This window comes from Chroicocephalus ridibundus, chromosome 9 (genome assembly GCF_963924245.1).
Source record: "Chroicocephalus ridibundus chromosome 9, bChrRid1.1, whole genome shotgun sequence".
Taxonomy (NCBI): domain Eukaryota; kingdom Metazoa; phylum Chordata; class Aves; order Charadriiformes; family Laridae; genus Chroicocephalus; species Chroicocephalus ridibundus.
The window spans coordinates 43,803,534-43,823,669 of NC_086292.1; the positions used below are offsets into that span (position 1 = coordinate 43,803,534).

Consider the following 20,136-nt stretch of genomic DNA (forward strand, 5'->3'; position numbering starts at 1 on the left):
TGAAGTTTAAGCTCAGGTTTCACCATGCAGCACTTCCGCTGTTCAGACAAAAAATGGTCAGTGCCATTTCAGAGCAGAGAATCCAGCCCTAAACAACGTATAACACCTTTAGCCTATAAGGTGAATCATAATGACATTAAGTGGGATAAAAATACGTGTTTTTTCAGGGTAATCTGCTGGAATTGGAAGTGAGTACTCAAACCATAACTAATTATCATCATTCATGTCTTAATCCCGGGTTACTGACATGCATAAGTCTCCTCAGGTCTTCAGTACATTTATTTGCGTAGCTGCACAGAATGACTTAAACCTTGCAGCTCTTGGTTTGCATTCTGGGAATGGCTTAATGCTCACAGACCTGGAGAGCAAGCACACCCTTGGTCCTGCTCCAAATTCTGCTTGTAAACCAGGTGCTCAGCTGCGAGGAAAACGAGCTGCATCTTAGAGACTTGTAATTCTCTATGTTGGGGTCATGAGGACTCCTGGGTCCCAACTGTCCAATTTTGGAATAAAAGGAATAAAACACAACACTTAACTCTTGCCCGGGTTTTTGAAAAGACTTCGTCAGTTGCATGCCTGAGGGGTTTGTGCCCAAGGCTAACAGATGGCAAAAGCAATCTATCAAGCAAACTTCTGTAAACAAGTCGTTAAAGTTGGTGGTGAATAAGTGGGTGCAAACAGAATTGCTCAGAATAATAGTAAGGGGATCTTCAAAGCTTCTGGTGGTGTTTCCGGTGAACATCTACCTGTAGGTGAGATAGGAGACAAGAGGAGGAATCACTCAAATGCATTTTATTTAATTGAGTTCCAGAGACTTGTGTTACTACTACATTACCTATGAGGTCAGGAGAAAGGGTGTTTTAACATTCATGGAAGAACTGTTTTCTTCTGTGATTTGATCTTCTCATGCCCCTGTACCCTCAAGTCTCTTCCTGGGAGATGTGCTGCTGGAAACGAGCTTTGCAGAGGGGTGGGCTGGGTACTAATGCTTCACTTGTTACAAGCCTGAAGGGCTGCAGCTGAACCTGTGATTAGGAATGCAGCTAAAAGCAATATCTTAATTAGCCTTACATTGATCCATATTGGCCAGGTTTTGATAAAGGCTGATGAGGTAATTTTTTCTTTCAGCAGGCAAACTACAGGGAAGAAAATCAGGGCAAAGAAGAAAAGTGGCAATTTTTCTTTTCTGAGAAGAGAACTTTTCCTTCCCTTATGAGAAAGTGAGATATCCACACAAAAGACAAGTAGGATTTGATAATGCCAACTGTAGTTGTCAATTACATATTTTTCTCTTTTCTTCCCTCGCAGGAACTGATAATGCCATCCTTAATAAAATCTAGAAGAAAAACATTTGCGTGCATGAAGGGAAGGTGTACAGTGGCTCCCTCTGAGTATTCCTGGAAAGGGTAATAAGAACCCTTATACACACTAAAATGTCTCCTGTTGATATGTTTTTGTTCGCTGTGGTTTTAGCTGTGCATTTGTTCTTTTGATGATGCGTTCTACAGTGGGATATAACCAGTGTTTATCTTCAAGTCCTATACTTAATGACTTAACGTTATAATAATGAATATCTTGGCTCTTGATGGCTTTGCAGCGCATTGGATATATTCCTAAGATAATCTCATATCCCCCTCATGTTTTACATTGATATTTTGCTAGGATTTTGGTGATGTTTCCGAAGTATTGTGTCCCCTTCTCCCTTCGCTCCAGCCTACCAGTGATGTAAAGTTTTTCCCAGAGGATCTGCCCAGTATCATCCTCCCTTTCCTTTCTTGGTCAGCAAGTGAAGAAGCAAAGGGCCTTGACGTTTCTAGCATAGCCATGAAGAGCGTGGACATTCAGCATTCTGTGGGCTCACGTAGCATCCCACCACAGTCCTCGCAGTAGCTTTCTCGCTGAATTTGGGCTGATTGCTCCCATCGCTTCCCTTTCATTCACGCGGTGAGGATTTTCTTTGCAACTCCACTTCAGAAAGTGAGGCACACTCTCTCTGAAAAAAAAGTCAGCACACAGCAGAGAAAGTTTAGTTAGCTGAGAAATATCTCCAATAAGCCACCAAATTGGAAGTCTCCCCATTTTATAGGTTTTTTTTTTCCACACTTACTATACCCATATAACGTAGTAAATGATCTCCAGGAATTGCTAAAGGCTATTTTTTGGAATAAGTAAAATATGCACTAGTATTTGATAAAACCAGGAAGAGTTAACATGAATGCTAGTAAATAGGTGGATTCGTTCAAGTATAAGATAATGATAGGACAAGTTCTCAATAGTTCTGGTTTCTTGCCTATTTGCTATAATTGGGTGTTCTAGAAAAAAGTCTTTTAGATTACTATGAATATAGCAAATAGAGGAAAGAGGACCATGAATAGATCAAACAAGGAAAGCATCTACAGGGGCTGAAGAGTAGTAATGAGTCACCACGTCCACTGGCCATCACAGGAACTAGAAACCAGATGCGACTTCTCACTCTGAGTATCCTTTTGCAGCGACATGTTTTCCGTGAACAAGCAAAAAAAACTGTTCTAGAACAAGTTTGTTTGTTTGTTTGCTTTTCCCCTAGTTCTGTTCATCCCTGCTAAATAATCTTTTTACTCTAGTTCCCATCATTATACGATTTTTCCATGATGGCACACAGTGAATGTGCACTGGTTTCCCACCTCTTGCATACGCACTGTTGGAGGGTGAATATAAGCCGTGACATGGTCCTGATGGGGTAAAACACAAAGGTCACGCAGCTCTGGTAAATGCCATGTTCCAGGGCAGCTGCAGCAGTTCTCACCAAAGACACCTTAGTATTTACTCAGAACTTGATGCAGTTAGATGGTGTCCAAAGGAAGAAAATCAAGCGAATCTTTTTAAGAGTCCACATTTGGGTAATCTTTTAATGGTTAATTGATTTATCTTTTTCTTGCCACCAACATTGGGCAAGCTCTTCTCATTTTGGTGGATACTGGGTACAAGAATTTAATTTTTGTATCTGTCTTCCTTCTGTTGCATCCAAGGAGCACTGTTACAGTTTATTTTGGCAGACACACACACAAGCTACTTTTTTTTTTTTTTTTTTTTTTGCTATTCCGAAAATCAGCAGCCTTTTCTATTAGATTACCCTTGGGCACGTTTACAGTGTTTTTTCTCTCTTGGCTGTAGTCTTTGACAGAAGATGCACCGAACTACTTTTGATACACATTTTGTGCGATCACAGAACTAACAGAAAAGTATTTTAAAGGCTACGTTGTTCTTGTTCCAAACTTACCTAATTATCTGAATCCGATACCTTTTCTGGTTTAGATGAAAGGATGGCGAAAATATTAGCGGCACAAATTTTCTTTCTTCTCTGTTTTCTGTTTAGGTGGTTGATTAGTTTTCTATTCTCGGCCAACTTCCCCTTAAATTTTTGATTGCACGAGCTGAGTGAAACTGGCCTGCTTAGCATTTAGCAAAACTTAGTCACTTTAGGAGTCGCTGCATAATAATATGTGCTGATATACTGTTAACCACAGTAACTGATGTTGTCGTTGAGGCTGTGCTGGAACATTAGGATCTGGCCACTCAAACGCAATCTTTAAGTCAGGAGCCAGAATAAAGCTTTGTCAATTTTTTGCCCCGATCTTGTAAAATTGCTCACGTGTCCAAGCAATAATCCTCCTTGCTGCTGATCTCACGGATCCATGTGGGACTGTGCACATGTGTAAATTCCTCCTCTCCAGATTTGGTTGAAAGAATCGGGGTAGTGGCTTTTCTAATGTTTTCTGCGTGTTTTTATTCAGTGGTTAGTGAAACGATTCTTTGCACTATGACAAACCCTTACCACATGTGCATGGCAATTTCTATTTTGCAATGGCATAACATGGTTGCATCACCAAGTTTCAGTAGATGATATGAGGTGAGTGTCACTACGTCAGCGGTGCTCTTAGATATCGTGCAATTCCTGTTAATCAGAATGATAGGCATGGGATGTAAATAAATTCCATCACTAAGCTTTTTTCACCCCCCCCTCGTTGCTCTGTGCTTCATGTAGTGATACCACGCTCAATGGACGTTAAGCATCGCTGGTGGGAGTGGTGATGTGTGACGTGCATGAGATCTCCGGGAAGGTGCGTGGTGGCGTGCGAAACCCAGGGCGCTCCAGAAACAAGCTGCTGTTGAAGGGGCTGCTGGGTAGCACTTGCCTTTCTATGCTGTGGCAAACTCACGGAGAAACACGTGTGGGAGCTTGTTTCGGCTGCAGGCATGCCAGGTAAGCAAGTCCTCTTACCCAATCCTGCCTCAGTTTCCTTGCCTGACACACACAGCTGTGATACTTGGCTCCCTTGTTAGGCACCAGGAGATGCAGCCAAGAAAGTGTTAGGGGATGCAGCCAAGAAAAATTGTTACGTGGCAGCGCTGCTGTTGCTTTTATTTCCCTTCGCCTGTAGTCATTCACGTAGTTTCCTTTCCAGCTCCACCCTCACCCAGGGCTCTCCAGGGGAGTGCTGCCAGCCCCCCCACCCCCGCCCCCTGCCACCACCTTCCCCTCCGCCCCTGGGCCTTTGGGACAAAACCATCGGGGTTTGGGATTTGGTCGGGGGATGCCCTGGGGGACAGGGAAGAGAAGTTCTGGGCGGGGATGCTGCTGGGGGTGCTCCGAGGGAAATGATCCGGGGGGGCGGATGCTCTAAGGTGGGATGCCCTGGGGGGATGGATGCTGAGAAGGGGATGCTGGCGGGGGCGGGTTGCGGTAAAGCCCGGAGGGTTCCGGGCCGCGGGGGAGGCGGGCGGGAAGGGCGCAGGGCGGAGCGGGGGGCGGGCGGCGGTGACAGTGACAGCCACAGCCACACGTGCCCGCCCCGCGACCGGCGGCGTTGGCGGAGCGGCTCCGGCGGCGATGGGTGGCTGCGGGCTCCCGGCGGGCTCTGCCCGGAGCGCAGGTAACCCCAGCGACCCGGCGCCCCCCGGTTTGGGTTCCCCGGGTTGGGGGGGGCTCCTCCCGTCCGTCCGCCGGGGCTGCGGCGGCGCTCGCTGCTCCCCCCAGCTTCGGTCTTCAGCGCGTCCTGTCCCGCCGGTTTCAACACAGAGTGGATTTTCTTTAAAAGAAAAATCTCAGCTGGTGGTAGGAGTGGGGGGTTTAAGTGCTTTTTTCCTTCTTTCTTTTTTTTTCCTTCTTTCTTTTTTTTCCTTCTTTCCTTTTTTTCCTTCTTTCTTTTTTTTTCCTTCTTTCTTTTTTTTTCCTTCTTTCTTTTTTTCCTTCTTTCTTTTTTTTCTTCTTTCTTTTTTTCCTTCTTTCTTTTTTTCTTCTTTCTTTTTCGGCGCTCGCTGCTCCCCCCAGCTTCGGTCTTCAGCGCGTCCTGTCCCGCCGGTTTCAACACAGAGTGGATTTTCTTTAAAAGAAAAATCTCAGCTGGTGGTAGGAGTGGGGGGTTTAAGTGCTTTTTTCCTTCTTTCTTTTTTTTCCCTTCTTTCTTTTTTTTCCCTTCTTTCTTTTTTTTCCCTTCTTTCTTTTTTTTCCCTTCTTTCTTTTTTTCCCTTCTTTCTTTTTTTCCCTTCTTTCTTTTTTTTCCCTTCTTTCTTTTTTTTCCCTTCTTTCTTTTTTTTTCCTTCTTTCTTTTTTTTTCCTTCTTTCTTTTTTTTTCCTTCTTTCTTTTTTTTTCCTTCTTTCTTTTTTTTTTCCTTCTTTCTTTTTTTTTCCTTCTTTCTTTTTTCCTTCCTTCTTTTTTTTTGGAGACTTGGTGGATTCTTCCTGTTTTGTGCCAGCCCAATTGCTATCATTTTTTTTGTACTTTCCTAGCTATCCAGGAGGAACTAACTTTGCAGTGGGAGGCTCAAAGTTACTCTGTGCTTTGCTTTGCTGTGTATTGCTTTAATGATGCTGCCCAAGATACCTGGACCTTGTGTGAATATTTTTTGTTATCCATATGAGAAAACTGTGCTGGAGAAATCCTTTCCCAACGGGCTTTCACTGAACTCATTCATCCCTACGTGTACTTGCTTACTGAATTTGAGTTGTTTGATTATTGACTTTAGTTAAAGAAATAACCCACTTAATAATAAAGCAATCTGTAGAATAAAAACAAACAAACCAACCCCCGAACAAACAACAAACCATTCACACAAGTACATCAATGTAGCAAAGTTGTTTTAAGGGTACTTTTAACGGAAATTTAAGAAGTAAGGTATAGTTCTTTACAAGCTCATGAACAGATATTTTTAATGAGAAATAGTCTTAATTTTTTAGTGATGTTAGTGTAGCACAATTATGGCAACTGGCAAGAAACCAGTTGGTGCCCTTAAGTTTTATGACAGCTCAAAGCACGCTGGAAGCTGAATTACTACTACATGGCGTTATGAAAATAGAAAATCTCACCTGAATATTTTTGTATTAATTTTCCATGATTAAGCTGTAGAATTTGTCACGTATTTTGCAGGGATCTTGATTCATTCTCAGAAGACGGGACTGTTGAGTGGGTAGATTTAGCTGTCAGGATGAATGGGTGTATTTGACTAATAATCTTATTTGTTTGATTTCTTGCTGCTTTTCAATACCATCAGAAAATAGCTTATTGTAAAGCAAATAGACTTTCATATGATGTAGTCTGAAGATGGATTCAGTGTGTGTAGTTTCACTTTGCAGTAGCTGTGGGAAGAACAATTTGGAGAAAATGGTGCAGAGAGGAAACTCATTTTATTTCTCTAAAAAAATTTTGGCACTTTTCATTTTTTCATAAGGATGGTAAATTTTGTGCTGTTAAGAAATACTGAATTTTGATTATATTAAGCAATAGAATAGTTTGTAGATGTGTGTATTTAAGGTGTCGATTAAGAAACAAGGGCATGAGGAGGGGCACCGCTGTTGTTGTCAGGTGGTAGAAGGTGTGTGTCTAAGTAGCACCTGGGTTCCTGTAATCATCCCCTCTTTGGCCAGTGCATAAGACCATAACAGAGGGCTAGAAGCATTGCTTATCATGTCTTTTGAGGTAATTACTACCATAACTGGCTCAACTTCACTGCAACTTTTTGTTTCCCAGTGGCTTCTGCATTTAGTAATACAAGCAGCTGCTTTCCAACTAACTGCACTGATGAAATTCCTCTTACTTGAGCAGGTAATTATTCAAAATGTACCTGCTCAGGCAAGGAATGCTTCTTGAGGAGAATAGTGATTGTGCTTTGAATGCTGAAGTTCACTGGGATTTGGGGCTGCCCGTGATGAAGCCAGAGTTGGGCCGTTTGTGTGGCCAGGGTGGGCCTGGGGCAGGGGATAAACCTCATCCCAGAAGCTTCTCAGTTTCTCCCACTGAGATTTCCAGGCAATATTGAGTGTCTGCTTCTGCTGCTTTTGTGCTGATTTTGTCTGTTTCATCTCTAAAACTAATTTCTTATTGATAACTGAGGCTTGCCATGAGGCCTCCACCAGCAGTGGTGAAATTCATGCAAGACACGTGGAACACCTTGTGCTGTCACTTAGTTAGGAGAATCTCAGGTTTTATCCCTTTTGGTGACTCACTCCTGTACCATGAACTAATTTTAGTATGGGACTTTGAATTCCAGTCTCCCAAGGTACAGAGATGTGGGGTCTCTCATCACCTCCATGCTGGTTGGGGTCCCTCTGCCCGGGCAGCAGCCTGCTGGCGTGGGAGAGAGGGAAGCTTCACCTTAGCAGAGGGGAGCAAAGCATGCTAAATATGCTCTGCATTTCCTCCACGCCGTTTCCATCCTTGAGTGGAAAACTGCTCCCGATTTCCTCAGATTTGGAGGATTTATGTTGGCACCCTTCCCACATTCCCGTCTTACTTCCAGTTGTATTTATTAGATAATAGACTTGCATAGAAGCTTGTTTATAAGCAAAAGGAACGTTTTCTTTTTTTTTCTACCGAAGTTAAGCAGTTAAATGTTCCCTCAGTCCCAGGGGGCTGTTTCTCAAGACTAAATTGGTCTTTGCAGGATTATGAGGATGTCAGAAGCCTCAAACTCTGATTTCAAAATGAGTATCAGCATAACAGCTCTACCTGAGTGCACCTCTATTTTCTAAGCTGCCGCTGCTACAAAATCAAATCGCAGAAGCAGAGGAGATATATTAATATTTAGGTAATTTGTGTCACTGAATAGCTAGACTTTCTGCATTCCACATAAGGATTAACTCTCCATTCTCCCCATTGTCTTCTGCGTGAGGGTCCTAATGAAGACCAAGAGCAGTAAGAGAAACTGGGACAAGTCTCTTGTGTTTGATCAAGTGATTGATCACCTTATAATATGCCTGGCAATTTCTTGCTTGACAAAATTAGTTTAGGTGTAACTACAGGTTTACCAGCATTGCGGAGCGGGGTGATCGCTGTGTGGGCAGGCAGTGTTGGTCTCATTTAAGGATCGGTAATAAGGAAGCTTTGTTAATGGAGGCTTCATTTCTGATAGATTTGCTCCCAGCTTCCCTGGATTTTGGGTACCTTGTGAATAGTAAGGCACTGGGGATGTGCAGTCTGGCTGTCCTGCCCTGAGGATGCCACCTCCTAAAGCAAGCTCTGCTTTTGGCACCCGCATCGCAGCACGACTCGCCCTGCTGGGGGAAATACCTGCACACGTGTAATTTTATTTCCACTAACTCATCCTGTAAAGGAGGCTTCTGCTATAAGTTTAAGATGAGTTTAGGAATTAGTAGTTCTCTTCTTTATCAAAAAACGCAGACCTTTAAAAAAAGCTGCACAACCAATCACAGGTCATTTTAAAACCCTTTAACCCATTCTTTCAACATAAAAAACCATGTGGTTAGTTACTCCTAATGATAGGACTGTGGAAAATAGGATGTTAATTAACTCTTCTTGAAACATGCCTAGATGGTTTTGAATTTCGAATGTTTTGCACGACATTATCAGACAAATCAATAAAAAAAAGAAAAGATTTTGTATGCCTGTTGTGTGTGCCAGTTAAGAAGTTTGGATGGTAGAACATTAACCAGGCTCCTTGAATGGTCTGTGCTTTTCAATTAAGAGAGGTCAGTGGAGAGGATAACGTAGAAGGGGGCAAAATCTGAGTGATATGGAGTAAACAGAGAACAATATTCATAATTTCATATAACTCAAGATTTTAGAAGTGAAAAGAAATTATCAAATTTCAATGTGGTTTTTTTTTTTGGAGGTACATTTCAATAAAAGGAGATAGTGTTTCACGCAAGCAAGATTTATCTATGGAACTCATTACCGCAGTGTCCTCCTGTTGCTTAAGATATAAATGAATTTTAAAAATTGTTAGGCAAATTACTAGAGAAAAAGTATGTTAGGACTGATAATCACAAAGATGCAGATACAATTTCTAACTGAAGCAGCCCTTAAATCAGGGATTCCTGGAAACCAGGAGATTATTTTGCAGGCAGAATCACCATATAATTTCCTGACCTTATATTCTTGCCCTGAGCATCTGCTTTTGGTCAGAGTTAGAGGCAGTTTATCAGGCTAAATCGACATTTGGAGTGATGCAGGCCGCTTACATGCTAGATAGGATAAAAAAATTTGGATAGGTTTTTCTTAGATCACTGCGACTTTGTCCAAAACAGTTCCAAGCAGGTGAATGTTTAGATATCACTTCAGTTTTCACACTTGGAGAAAAACCTGCAGGAACTAGTGTGCTTAATGCTGTATTTCCTTAAGTTTTGATTTACTGGCTACTCGTAACCTTCTGTTAAGAATGCGGATTGATCTGACATTTCACCAGGCTACACTACTGCTGCAAGGCTTCGTTGTTTTATCACTCGTGAAATAATTGGATTATTGTGTGAGAATCTGGAGGATGCTAGGATTTTGCTTTTGACTTCTATTTCCCTAAATGTATATTGCTGTATTTTTTTTGAGGCAGGCTCCTGTTTTTATTATCTTTGCATAAACAGTCTGCTGACCTTTTGGCATTTTTTTAACCTTTGGTTTTGGTGTTTGCATCGCCTCCTGTTAGATCCCGAAGCAGGGCTGATGGTGACAAATTGGCATCCTTGTGTTTGTGGGTAGGGTGCACAGTGTGACCACCGTTGCTCTTACAGGAGAGCATCTTGGTAACACTTTCTGGTGGTCCCCAGTTAAAACAAGTTAGCTTGATTGCTTGCTTCTGGTTTCTTGGTTAGCGTATGGTGAGAGCTGGAGCTAAGTGACCCGGAGGATGACTTTTTTGCCTGCTGTCGTGGCTGCCTGTTTCATGTGTATTTACACAGATGCTCCTTTGCTAGCTTGTTTTCACTTTCCCACAAAAACAACTTGCAAAAATACAAGCAAAATAGTAATGTAGGTTTTGAGATCTTTGTTTTGTTTTGTTGGCTTTTTGAGATGGGGGAAAAAAAAAGAAGATCTCTTATTCATATCCTTCCTTTCTGGGAAGTACTTGTACCCTTGACAATTCTTCCTGTTGCCCATTCCTAAGAACTACATTTGTAGTTTGCAAAGTGAATTTTGCTTTACTGGAAACTTTAGGTTTGCGCAGACTTCATTGTTTTGGAAATTCTTTGAATTGTATAGCTTTGCTGCCTTAAGATCAGAGATAAGAGCTAATTTGGAAAGAAAAGATTTCCAGCTCCGTGTAACTCCATAAATTAAGACACAGAAGTAGCTCTGTCTTTTGGGGATTTATAAACGTGTGCTTTCATTCTTTGCTCCTAAATAGATAAGCCCTGCTCTAGAAGTTAGTACTAGCCAGGATGGGGTATATAATCTATATTGTTTGATAATCTCTTGATGGACCAGAATGGAAATTAGATGGCCATACTAATTTATTTGAGCAGGCATTTGTCTTTGTCGCCATGGATGAGGAGGTGGTGATGATCTGGACCTGTCAGCAAGGATGGGGCAGAGTCTCTTAGCTCACGTTATCACGGCTGTGAAATATTTTTTTTTTAAAGCCTGGCTCACTTGAGTTTTAAGTGGGAAGGGATTATGAAGCTCTGTTTTTTGAAATTCTGTTGGATACAAATTCCCCTTAAAGTAAAATCCTGTTGAACCTAATGGTTTTGACAATTTCAATTAAAAATATCCAAATGAATGAAGTAACATAACTCAGCTCCTTGGCGCTTGTTTCCCTGGGTTTCAAGTGGAATGTTTTTTGCTGTCTTCCCTCATGGGAAACATCTGCAGAACCAAACGGCAAATCATTAATGCTCATTCAATAGCAGGCTTTGTTCCCAGTTTCTTGTACTTGGAAACAATTAACTGTAGAATTTTGTTTTGTCTTGTTTTCCTCTTTGAATGCAAACATTTAATTCCAGTTATATATTCTAGTGGATTTTGTAGAAGTCCTGCTATTTGGGATTGTTTGTAGTTATCTTAGAATACACACTCCTGACCTAAATTCAGATAATGGTAATTGTGATAGTACCTTTGTAGTTGGGGTGTGATTTTTTTTTTTTTTTTTAAATTTAATGTATAAATAGCTGCATTGCGTTTAACTTTGTAAAACTGTAATTTAGTACAAGCTAGGGGAAGACATTTGACTTTTGAAATGCAACCTGTTTCCTCCAGTTCAGGAAGATTTCTGGTTCCTAACATCCACCAAACAGCCTTGGATGCCTCATAGAAACTTTTCGCAAAAAAAAAAAATAAATCTGTCCAGCCTTTTGCACTAAGCAAATGAAAGCTGAAGGCTACAACTTAGGTGCAAAAGGTGTTTGAACCAGAAAACCTCCTAATTTGTTTTGCTGATGGGGAGCAGTTTGTGTTTCAGGACACTTGCCAAATTAGTCATTCTTGCCCATGTCTGCTAGACACAGGTAACTGGAACGTGGGTAGCTCTTAAATCCATTCAAAAACATTACTACATCTTGAAAGTTTTTTTTATTGACACCTTTTATTGACAAAGTTTTGTGTTTGAGCTCTAAGTGGTTTTAATCCGTGAACAAATACAGGAGATTGTATAATCATGATAGCTGAATTAAAATGCCTTCTAGTTAGTATTCACCAGAACTAAACATCCATGATTAATAAACTCTGAGTTTTGTTTGTTAATTATGGGCTAAGTGGTCATCGTTTATGCACTTAACACTTAGTTTGAGAATAGTGAACGTATTCTCAATGGCACGATAATGACAGGTGTAGTGGTCAGTTTGATCTGTTCTAAACTATTCCGCCTGGAGCTCTGCGTGCATGAAAGGAGAATTAAAAACAAAAAAAAACCCCAACCCACTGTGGTCCCAGTGTACAAACGCGGTTGGCAGCACGAGCAAGGACCTGTAGATACGCTTAGGGGAAGGTATTTAAAGTTTAGCAGACTACCCCACCCTGCCTATGGCAAATTTACCTTGGATGAATCAGGACTAAAGTGTTTTTAAGGACTGTGTAATACGTCTGCAGTTCTTCACAATAAGAGTAGTTTGATTTGCACAGAAGTTATTGTCTTCGGGGGTCTGCCACTTGGAGGTAGCAGGCCAGAAGCTCTCTGCTGGGACCTAGGATTTGTGGTTTTCAGTCTGAAGCAATTAAATGGAATAAAACCCAGCAAACTCCGTCTCTAAATGGTGCATCTCTTGAATTCTATTTAAAATAATTTTATGTTGAGGTTTGGGTGTCTCATGCCAACAGATAAGGTAATCACCCTGTCATTTGAGGCATTCTCATTCACAGTTGGATCCAACCTTAACTAATGAGTCCCCTCTCCCTGTCAGTGAAGAATTTCAGTGGATATTTCATAGGATAAAGGAAAGGAGATGAGGATCATGGAATCATTTGACGGTGTGCAGTGGGATTGAATAAAGTGGTTAAAGATGCGTGAAGTTCTGCCATGAATCACCGGTCCAGAACAGCGTTTCTCAAAGCGTGGGGTGTTTCCTTCTTCCCAAAATGCATTTAATGGAGGCATGAATGAGCGATGGCTGTGCTGCAGATGCTGAAGTGAGGCAGGCATTGTGTGATAACCCGTGTCAACTGGTTCTGTGCCATGTGAGCATGGCCATACTGGGTGAGATCAAAGGTCCACGTCCCCAGGACCTGGTCTCTGACAAGGGCATGCAGTCAGAGCAGTGTAATATCAAAGAAGCCCTCACTGGGGCCCAGAGAGGACGGGGCATTTTGGAAAATTCTGGGTTAGAAACAGAAAGCACTGAAGAAAATTGTCTGTGGCATCAGATCAAGTGACAAGTGTAACACCAATGAGCCTAATTCCTGCGTAAAAACTGCCTGTAACTACAGTGAGGGCAAAGATGTGCAAAATGAAAGCTACAGAGCAGGTTTGCCACATAAACCAAGTATTTTAGAGGAGCTGCAAGTGAATTTTAAATTACTTCATCAAGTGCAAGTAAAAGAGGCATCATCCTAACTCAGCAATGCCAGTATTTCTGTTTTGGGGAGCTTTTCTGATCAGATCACTTTCAGGAATGCACCAGAATTAACAAAACCAGGCTTTATTATAGAGTTAAGGTTCTTTGAACTTCTGCAGGTAAAATCCTCAACAGGTCGCTTAATATTCATCCCTGCATGGGATTGCAGCAAGTTCTTACATTTTCCTTTTTGACCTTTTTATTCAAAGTTAAAATAGTTACCGGAATCACAGTTTGTGATTTTCTCAAAAATTATGTTGGTGTTCAGGGGCTTCAGCAAAGTGAAACCCCAGCGTTAAGACTCGGGAAATGGCGAATTGTAATTAGCGATAAACATGGGTTAAATTTACCAACTTTATCTGATCTTCTCAATGGGAAAATAATGCTGTAACAGAACTCGGAGAACAAGGTGAATAATTCTAGTGCCAGGAGGCTGAAAACTCAAATGGTGTGTGGAAAGATAAACCTCAAAGCTGGTTCTCTTCTATGAGAAATGACTGGCATTTAGAGATGTGTGCTGGTATACATTTAATACATAGCATTAAAAAAAAAAATATTAAAGGAACCTTTAGGTTTATGCTACCATTTGTGTACTGAACATTTTACTGTCTTGACTTCAGGGGAACAGTGTGGCTGATTTTAGTTGCGTGCATTGGCTTCATATTTAAAGTACTAAGTTATTGTCCAGGGTGAAATTTATTCATCGGAATCACAGCTATGAATAAGCAGAATGAAGCTCCTTTAGTCCAGGAAAAAGGTATATTGATACATTTGCTTGCTTTTCTGTGTATAACAGAATCTTGCTATTGCTAATCTTACCCAGAAGACAGGCTGGCATAAGCAGGAGAAGTTTTCTTGGCATTAGTGATTAGTTTGTATGCATCTCTTCTCGATGTTGTTACATTTAGCCAATGCAAAACCATTTTTTCAAAGATCTTTACTTTCAGGAGTTATTCCCTAGTAATTATCTGCTCCTGCTTCAGTATTTTTCTGAGCGTCTTATCTCAGGATCCTTTGTAACTGAATTTTGGAGGAGCTGAGGATCCATGAAGCCCACTAAAATGTTCGTGTATTTTGAAAAAAACTGAAGTGGGGAACTTTGTGCTTAAGTTATCATGCCTGTAACGTGGGCTTGTGTGTGCAGTAGTTCTCCATACTCATAGGTGATTTCTTGGAGATTTAAGAAATACTGTGTGTCTTTCAGCATTACTGCCCTAGGAAAAGATGCCAGCGACAAGGAGGGGTTTTTGTCTCCACCCAAATAAACACTTGTTTACCATTTGTAACCGGGAGGTCAGACACGGATTCATTGTGGCTATTCAGAGGCTGAGGATCTGACCACTGCTTTGAATGCTAAATATTTGTTTTATTCTTCGTTTAAACTCCCCTGTGCCTCTCCCAGGCTCTCCATTTCACTTGTGGCTGTGGGTCCCCATCCATCATCAGGCTCTGTGCTGTTAACTAGGTACAAGTCAGTTGTACTGATGATTGTGTGACGGCACAGGAGATGCCACCGAAACCCTCAAACGTTTGGCTTCACCAAGAGCTTCCTAAAGGCTTTATTTGTATGTGGGTTTTCTAGTCTCCCTTTCAGGTTTCCCAGTGGCAATGCTCAACACCAGGTGTCTAAGAGCAGTGATTTACTGTAAGGAGACTTGTGGTTCTTGCAGAAAATGAGGGCTATTACTGGTGCAATTCCCTCATTCAGTGATGCGCTACAACACACCAACCTCTGTTTTCTTTAGGGGCAGTCGCCTTCAGCCTCCTGCCTTTGTCAGTTAAGAGACTGTAAAAACACTGGGTTATTTTATCTATGGATACACCCAAACCATGTGGATGTTAAATGCGAAAAGAACATTTAATCGCACAGGTCAATACAGATTCAAGGTAACCTGAACTCTCCCGTGTACCCGACGTTCTCCGTGAGCTCTGGCCCCGGCACGTGCCATGTTGCTGTTGGGAAGAGGAAGGTGCTGTAGTAAGGAAGAAAAGAGGGCAAACTGTTAGCAGCCTGCTTAGTGCAGGCTTTTGTCCTCGTCAAGTTAGCACCAGGCCATTCCTATGGATCAAAAGTGTTCTGTTTGTGCCACTTTGGTAAACTGTGTTTAAATAAAGAATCACGCAGAGCTTTTAATAGATCTTTCTCCTTTAGTCACTGAGTTTTGATTAGTAGTGTGACAATAATAGTTATTTAGGGAGCAATGCTGGCACAGGCACAAGTAATTTGCATATAAACACAAACTTCTTTTATTTAAATGTGACTCAAGTGCTAGTAAAAGGGACTGGCTGACTTGGCCTCCAGTGGAAATGAGTCTCCAATTTCCTTCCTAGGTTTGTTTTCCCTGAGAGTTATGAAAAGGGATGATCTATTTCTGTGCACCTCTTGTTACAAAAATATACCTTTTGTTATGAGAGGTGAAGAAGGGCTTGGAGTGAAGGAGATTTCCCCTGCAGTGCAGGGCTGCAGGGATCAGATCTTCGTGCACAGGTGTCCCCGGAGAGGTCTGATGCTCAGGAGCTGTGATTACACTGTAAAGATCATATTTGATTGTACCAGCTTGGTACAGTCCCATGAATTAGACTGAAAAGATTGAAGGGGCCTTCTGGCTTGCACAGGTACAATTACGAGCTACAATATTTTGAAGGAAGCTGAAAAAGTGGAAGGAACTTGTGAAATATCTTTATAAAAATACACCCAAACACTTCCTCCTTCATTTCCCCTCTACATACTCATCATTTTTCTGCTGTTTTAGAATAGACAGGAACAAACCGAAAGCAATACTTTTATAAGCTGGAGGCAGGTGCAGGGTTTTTTTTTTTTTTTCAGTAACTTTCACTATCAGACGCTATTTTAAGATGCTTGTAGCAGCTGGTCGTTCTGTTACTTCTCATAGTTACTGTCTGCTCATAAATGTTGAGAAAAAAGCTCTCCAGATTGTGCAAAAGAGTCTCTAAGGAGTTGAGCATCCCTGTTCCTCTCTTGTGTGATAAGTGGAGGAAGGCGTGTGCTCGTTTCAGGTGTTTGTGAAAGATGGAGATCATCCCATTTAAACCAATTAAAAAATGAAAAGCCAAGCGTGGGATCTGTAAGCCCAGCGCCTAAAAAAATCAGGGATCTGTAAAAAAACACCTACAAACACAAAACCTAAGAAAAAAATTAAAAATCTTAAAATGCCTGCACAATCTGCATATAATAAACGTGCTTTTCTTAAGCTTTGTATTTACCCTAGATAGTATTTGTGAGTTTCTGCAAGGATTGCAGATTTCTTTCAGCTTATATAAAAAAATAAGGTTAGTTTCTCTAGGTCATCTTATTTCTATTCAAGCATTGAAGCATGTAAAATTCTCTTTTATGAAGCATTTGTACTAACGCGGTTGACAGCAACAGGTCAAGTTTTTATTTAATTTTATGTTTAAGTTTAGCATCCCGCTATGCTTTGCAAATGAATCTCCAACAATAGAACAACAGCAGAACAGGATCCGTGTCACCGGACTGGCATCGTTTGAAGCCCTACAGGGAAGCTGAGGCTCAAATGCAATGGCGAGGTTTGGAAGCTGGGCAGGACATGACCCTGCTTTTGCAGCGCGTCGCCTATGCAATGACGACGTTAGCTACACTCCAGCAGTGCGCTCCCTGTGCTTGTTAGCACTAAAAATAATTCTAGAGCTGATTTCCCCAGGGTAATTAGCCCATGCAGAATCAGACTGAGATTAGACTTTTTCTGGTGCCTTATCAAACTTAAGCTCAGGTATTTACCATATGCTGTAAGACACAGCTGCAGGAAGAAAAGGCTGTCTTACTTTCTCACTATTGCGATGTAGGTATCGAATGCAGTGTCCCTTGTTAGTGTATGTGATCGCACCCAGACGAATGGCCTCAGGCCCACCCAGATCAGCCTTTGGTTTCGGACTTGTTTTTTCCTACAAAAGAAGCGCAACTCTTGAAGGTGTTACTAATCCAAGGGACATCCTGCCCATGGTAAGGTATTCCCTTTTCTTTTAAATGTTTTAAATATCATATATGAATATAACTTGTGCTGGCTCTGTAATGCTTCAGGAGAAACTGGTAACTGTGAACAAAGAGTTGCTTTATTTGGATGATATTTTCTTATCTCTGTGGCTGTTGATGCTTATCATAAAGCTACTGCTTTTCCAGATAAGGTACTGAAATAAGTCGTTGCAAAGAAGGAAGCGTAGGTTTCTTTTGCTAAAGTAATTCCACTCTTACTAGTAATGAGTCATGTTTGACTGGGTTCTAGACACAGTGATGAGAAAAACACGGGGTACTGAATATGATCTGTTGTAGGAATAACCACCTAGTACATACAGTTGTTCAGCCATCCCAGAGGTATTTTCCTAATATTTTTCTCCCCCCCCTGCTCCCCTTGCCCCCCCAAGGAGGAATGGTTTAACTTAAGGTTTCTAGGTGCAGAAGGTGGGATTTATAGCAAAAAAAACAGGAGAAGAGTATGAAAAGAGGATCCCAGTCTCTTCCCCCCTGCTCCCTTACCCCCCTTCCTGATGTCACTCTTGTTTCTCAGCACACTGAATTGAGAAATTGTAAATCTAAAGGGGGTTATGCTCTTATTATAACTTTCAATAGCCAAATGCTGTGCTGCAGAGCAGAAGTGTAATTAGCTTTGCTTCTAACTTGTGCAACGTCTCGTGTGTTAGGTTTTAAGGCAGTGAATCTGTGCCGGGCAGGTGGAGATAGGGGTGAATGTCCTGTGCGACAACAGCCAGAATCAATAGAGGTTTTACAAATGAGTGGCCTTAATTAGTACCTCCCAGTTTGAACCTACGTGAAGATGCATGCAACTGAAGAACATCTTCCTAACAGCCTCCAATGCACGTTAGTCTCGTCAGCTGCGATGGGTGTGAATGTTGGCTAGCATTTGGTTGTAGCTGAAAACATACTGACTGAATCACGCGTTATGAAGATGGATGGCATGCAGACTGACCCGATGTTTTCGCTTTAATTGGATGAGCAAATTGAGCACTGTGATTAGTAGATTTATGGAAGTTGTAATAGCGGTGTTCTCGTGCTAAGATGCATTTTTATCTTCTTGCTGGCTTTGGGGATGCTTCTTAGAAGCATTAGCAGGGAGCGTTTTGGGGTGCTTCAGTGAGCATTGTGCACTTCTGGGCGTGCAGGGAATGATTACTTAATGCAGAAAGACAATGTGTTCTATAATTTCCAATATGTAAATCAGTTTGGTTTTGTTTGCCAGTTCAGTTATATTGTGCACTTTTACAGTGTTTTCAGTGTCTTGCAGTATTTCTCACTTGCGGCTTTTCTGGCTTCCTAACAAGACAGTAAGTGAAGTAGAATAGCAGAATGACTTCTCTAGGCTTTCAGTGGCATTTGAAATACCTCGTATAGACACCTGTTAGAACATCTGAAAAATACCTTAGCTCTAAATATTGTAACAATTTAAGGGAGTAAGTAGGGAGTGTTATAGTGAGAGAAACCAAGGCACGTTACAAAAGAAATCCCAAGGACCATAATTAGAAATTACTTAAGGGAGGATAAAATGCTAGAAAAACGTGTTTTAGCACTCAGATGGTGAGCTGTGACCAACTTTTTTTGTCACTAATCCTTTTCTTCTAGCCCCTGTGGCCCCCAAAAGAGGAGGGGGGAGACACAGCAAAAGAAAAGGATACAGTAAAAATGACAGGTGTGATCAAAAGCCATCTCTCTGAAGGAAGAGATTAAACTATATGGGTTCTTCTGAGCGTTTGAGATTTAGCAGCATATTAAAGAGAAGGCTGGAGAAGACAGGCTAAAAATATTTTTTTCCTTATTACATAAGAACAAGGAGGCATTCAAATAAATGAAAAACAGCGTTAAAATTGATAACAGGAAATGTTTCTCTTTGAATAATTACTGTTTGCAGCCGTTTGCTACAATGTGCCGTTTGATGCCAGAGAAAAATAGAGACCAAGCTTATACCAAGAATTTGGCAAAGTACGCTTTTCCCTGTGGTTGCTTAGGGAATATTTGGCAATATGGTTGGCACTGGACTTCTGAGGCTGTGGAAGGAAGAGGGAGAACTTCTGGCCCGTGGAGGATAAGGAGCGTATGAAAAACATGCTGGTACTGAGAACGTGTTCTTTTACAAGCAGTGGAGAATTTCTCCTGAAAATTATGTGTTTCTATTGTCGTTGCTCAGTATGGAAAAGAAAAGCGGAGAAAAATTGATGTAGGCAGGAAGAACAGACTGGTTTTATGAGGAACTGATGCCTCGGTTAGGAGTGCCAGTTGTGCGTGTGAATACATTCTGGTGTGGCAGGGGGATACCCCAGAGAACCTGGTAGCCCTGGCTCCAGCACCGCGCTGGATGGCAGGGGCGGTCCCCATCCCTGATTTCCAGTGGCCTCTCCGGGGAACAGATTTCTGGTCATGGCGGTGATGTGCTTTTTTATGCTTGAACTGGGGAAATGAAAAAAATGCCAGGCTTGTATGGCTGGTGTCAGAGTGCACGTGCCCTTCAGACTGTGTTTACCCTTTTCTAAGATTAGAACAGATTGTGTATTTATTTTTATGTGTGCATTATAACCATCATTTGGGTTCATTTCTTTGTAAGTGCAGTATTTATGAAAAAGTTGTAACAGCTGCAGGAGCGTGGATGTGAAGGTTCAGAGGTGGAGTATGGCCAAACTCCATGGCAATCCAAGGGTGAGCTTGCTGCTTCTGTGGCCTCAGTTCAGGCAACCTGGTGATCCCTGTGCAGCAAATGCCACCACCGTGTTGCCCTGGCGTGGAACCTGTTAGGTGGCAGGTAGCTGGAGCCATCCCCACTGTCCTGACCAAAACCCAGAAACCTTCCCCCTGATTTTTTTTTCTTTGCTTCCACTGTGATTCTTGCCTGGCTTGAGGA

At 41.7% G+C, this 20,136-nt stretch overlaps 1 protein-coding gene across 2 annotated transcripts in view; it reads left to right on the plus strand.

Moving 5' to 3' along the window:
* Positions 1–1,383: 1,383 nt before the first annotated feature.
* MCTP2 (multiple C2 and transmembrane domain containing 2) overlaps positions 1,384–20,136 on the plus strand; it is a 129,328-nt gene continuing 110,575 nt past the window's right edge. Inside the window, exons 1-2 of one of the 2 annotated variants that reach the window (XM_063346613.1) lie at positions 1,384–1,406; positions 4,025–4,243. The gene's annotated coding sequence lies outside the window, so the exon portion shown is untranslated. Of the gene's footprint in view, positions 1,407–4,024; positions 4,244–4,701; positions 4,914–20,136 lie in introns of those variants that run through there. The other variant, XM_063346611.1, reaches the window with a different exon arrangement.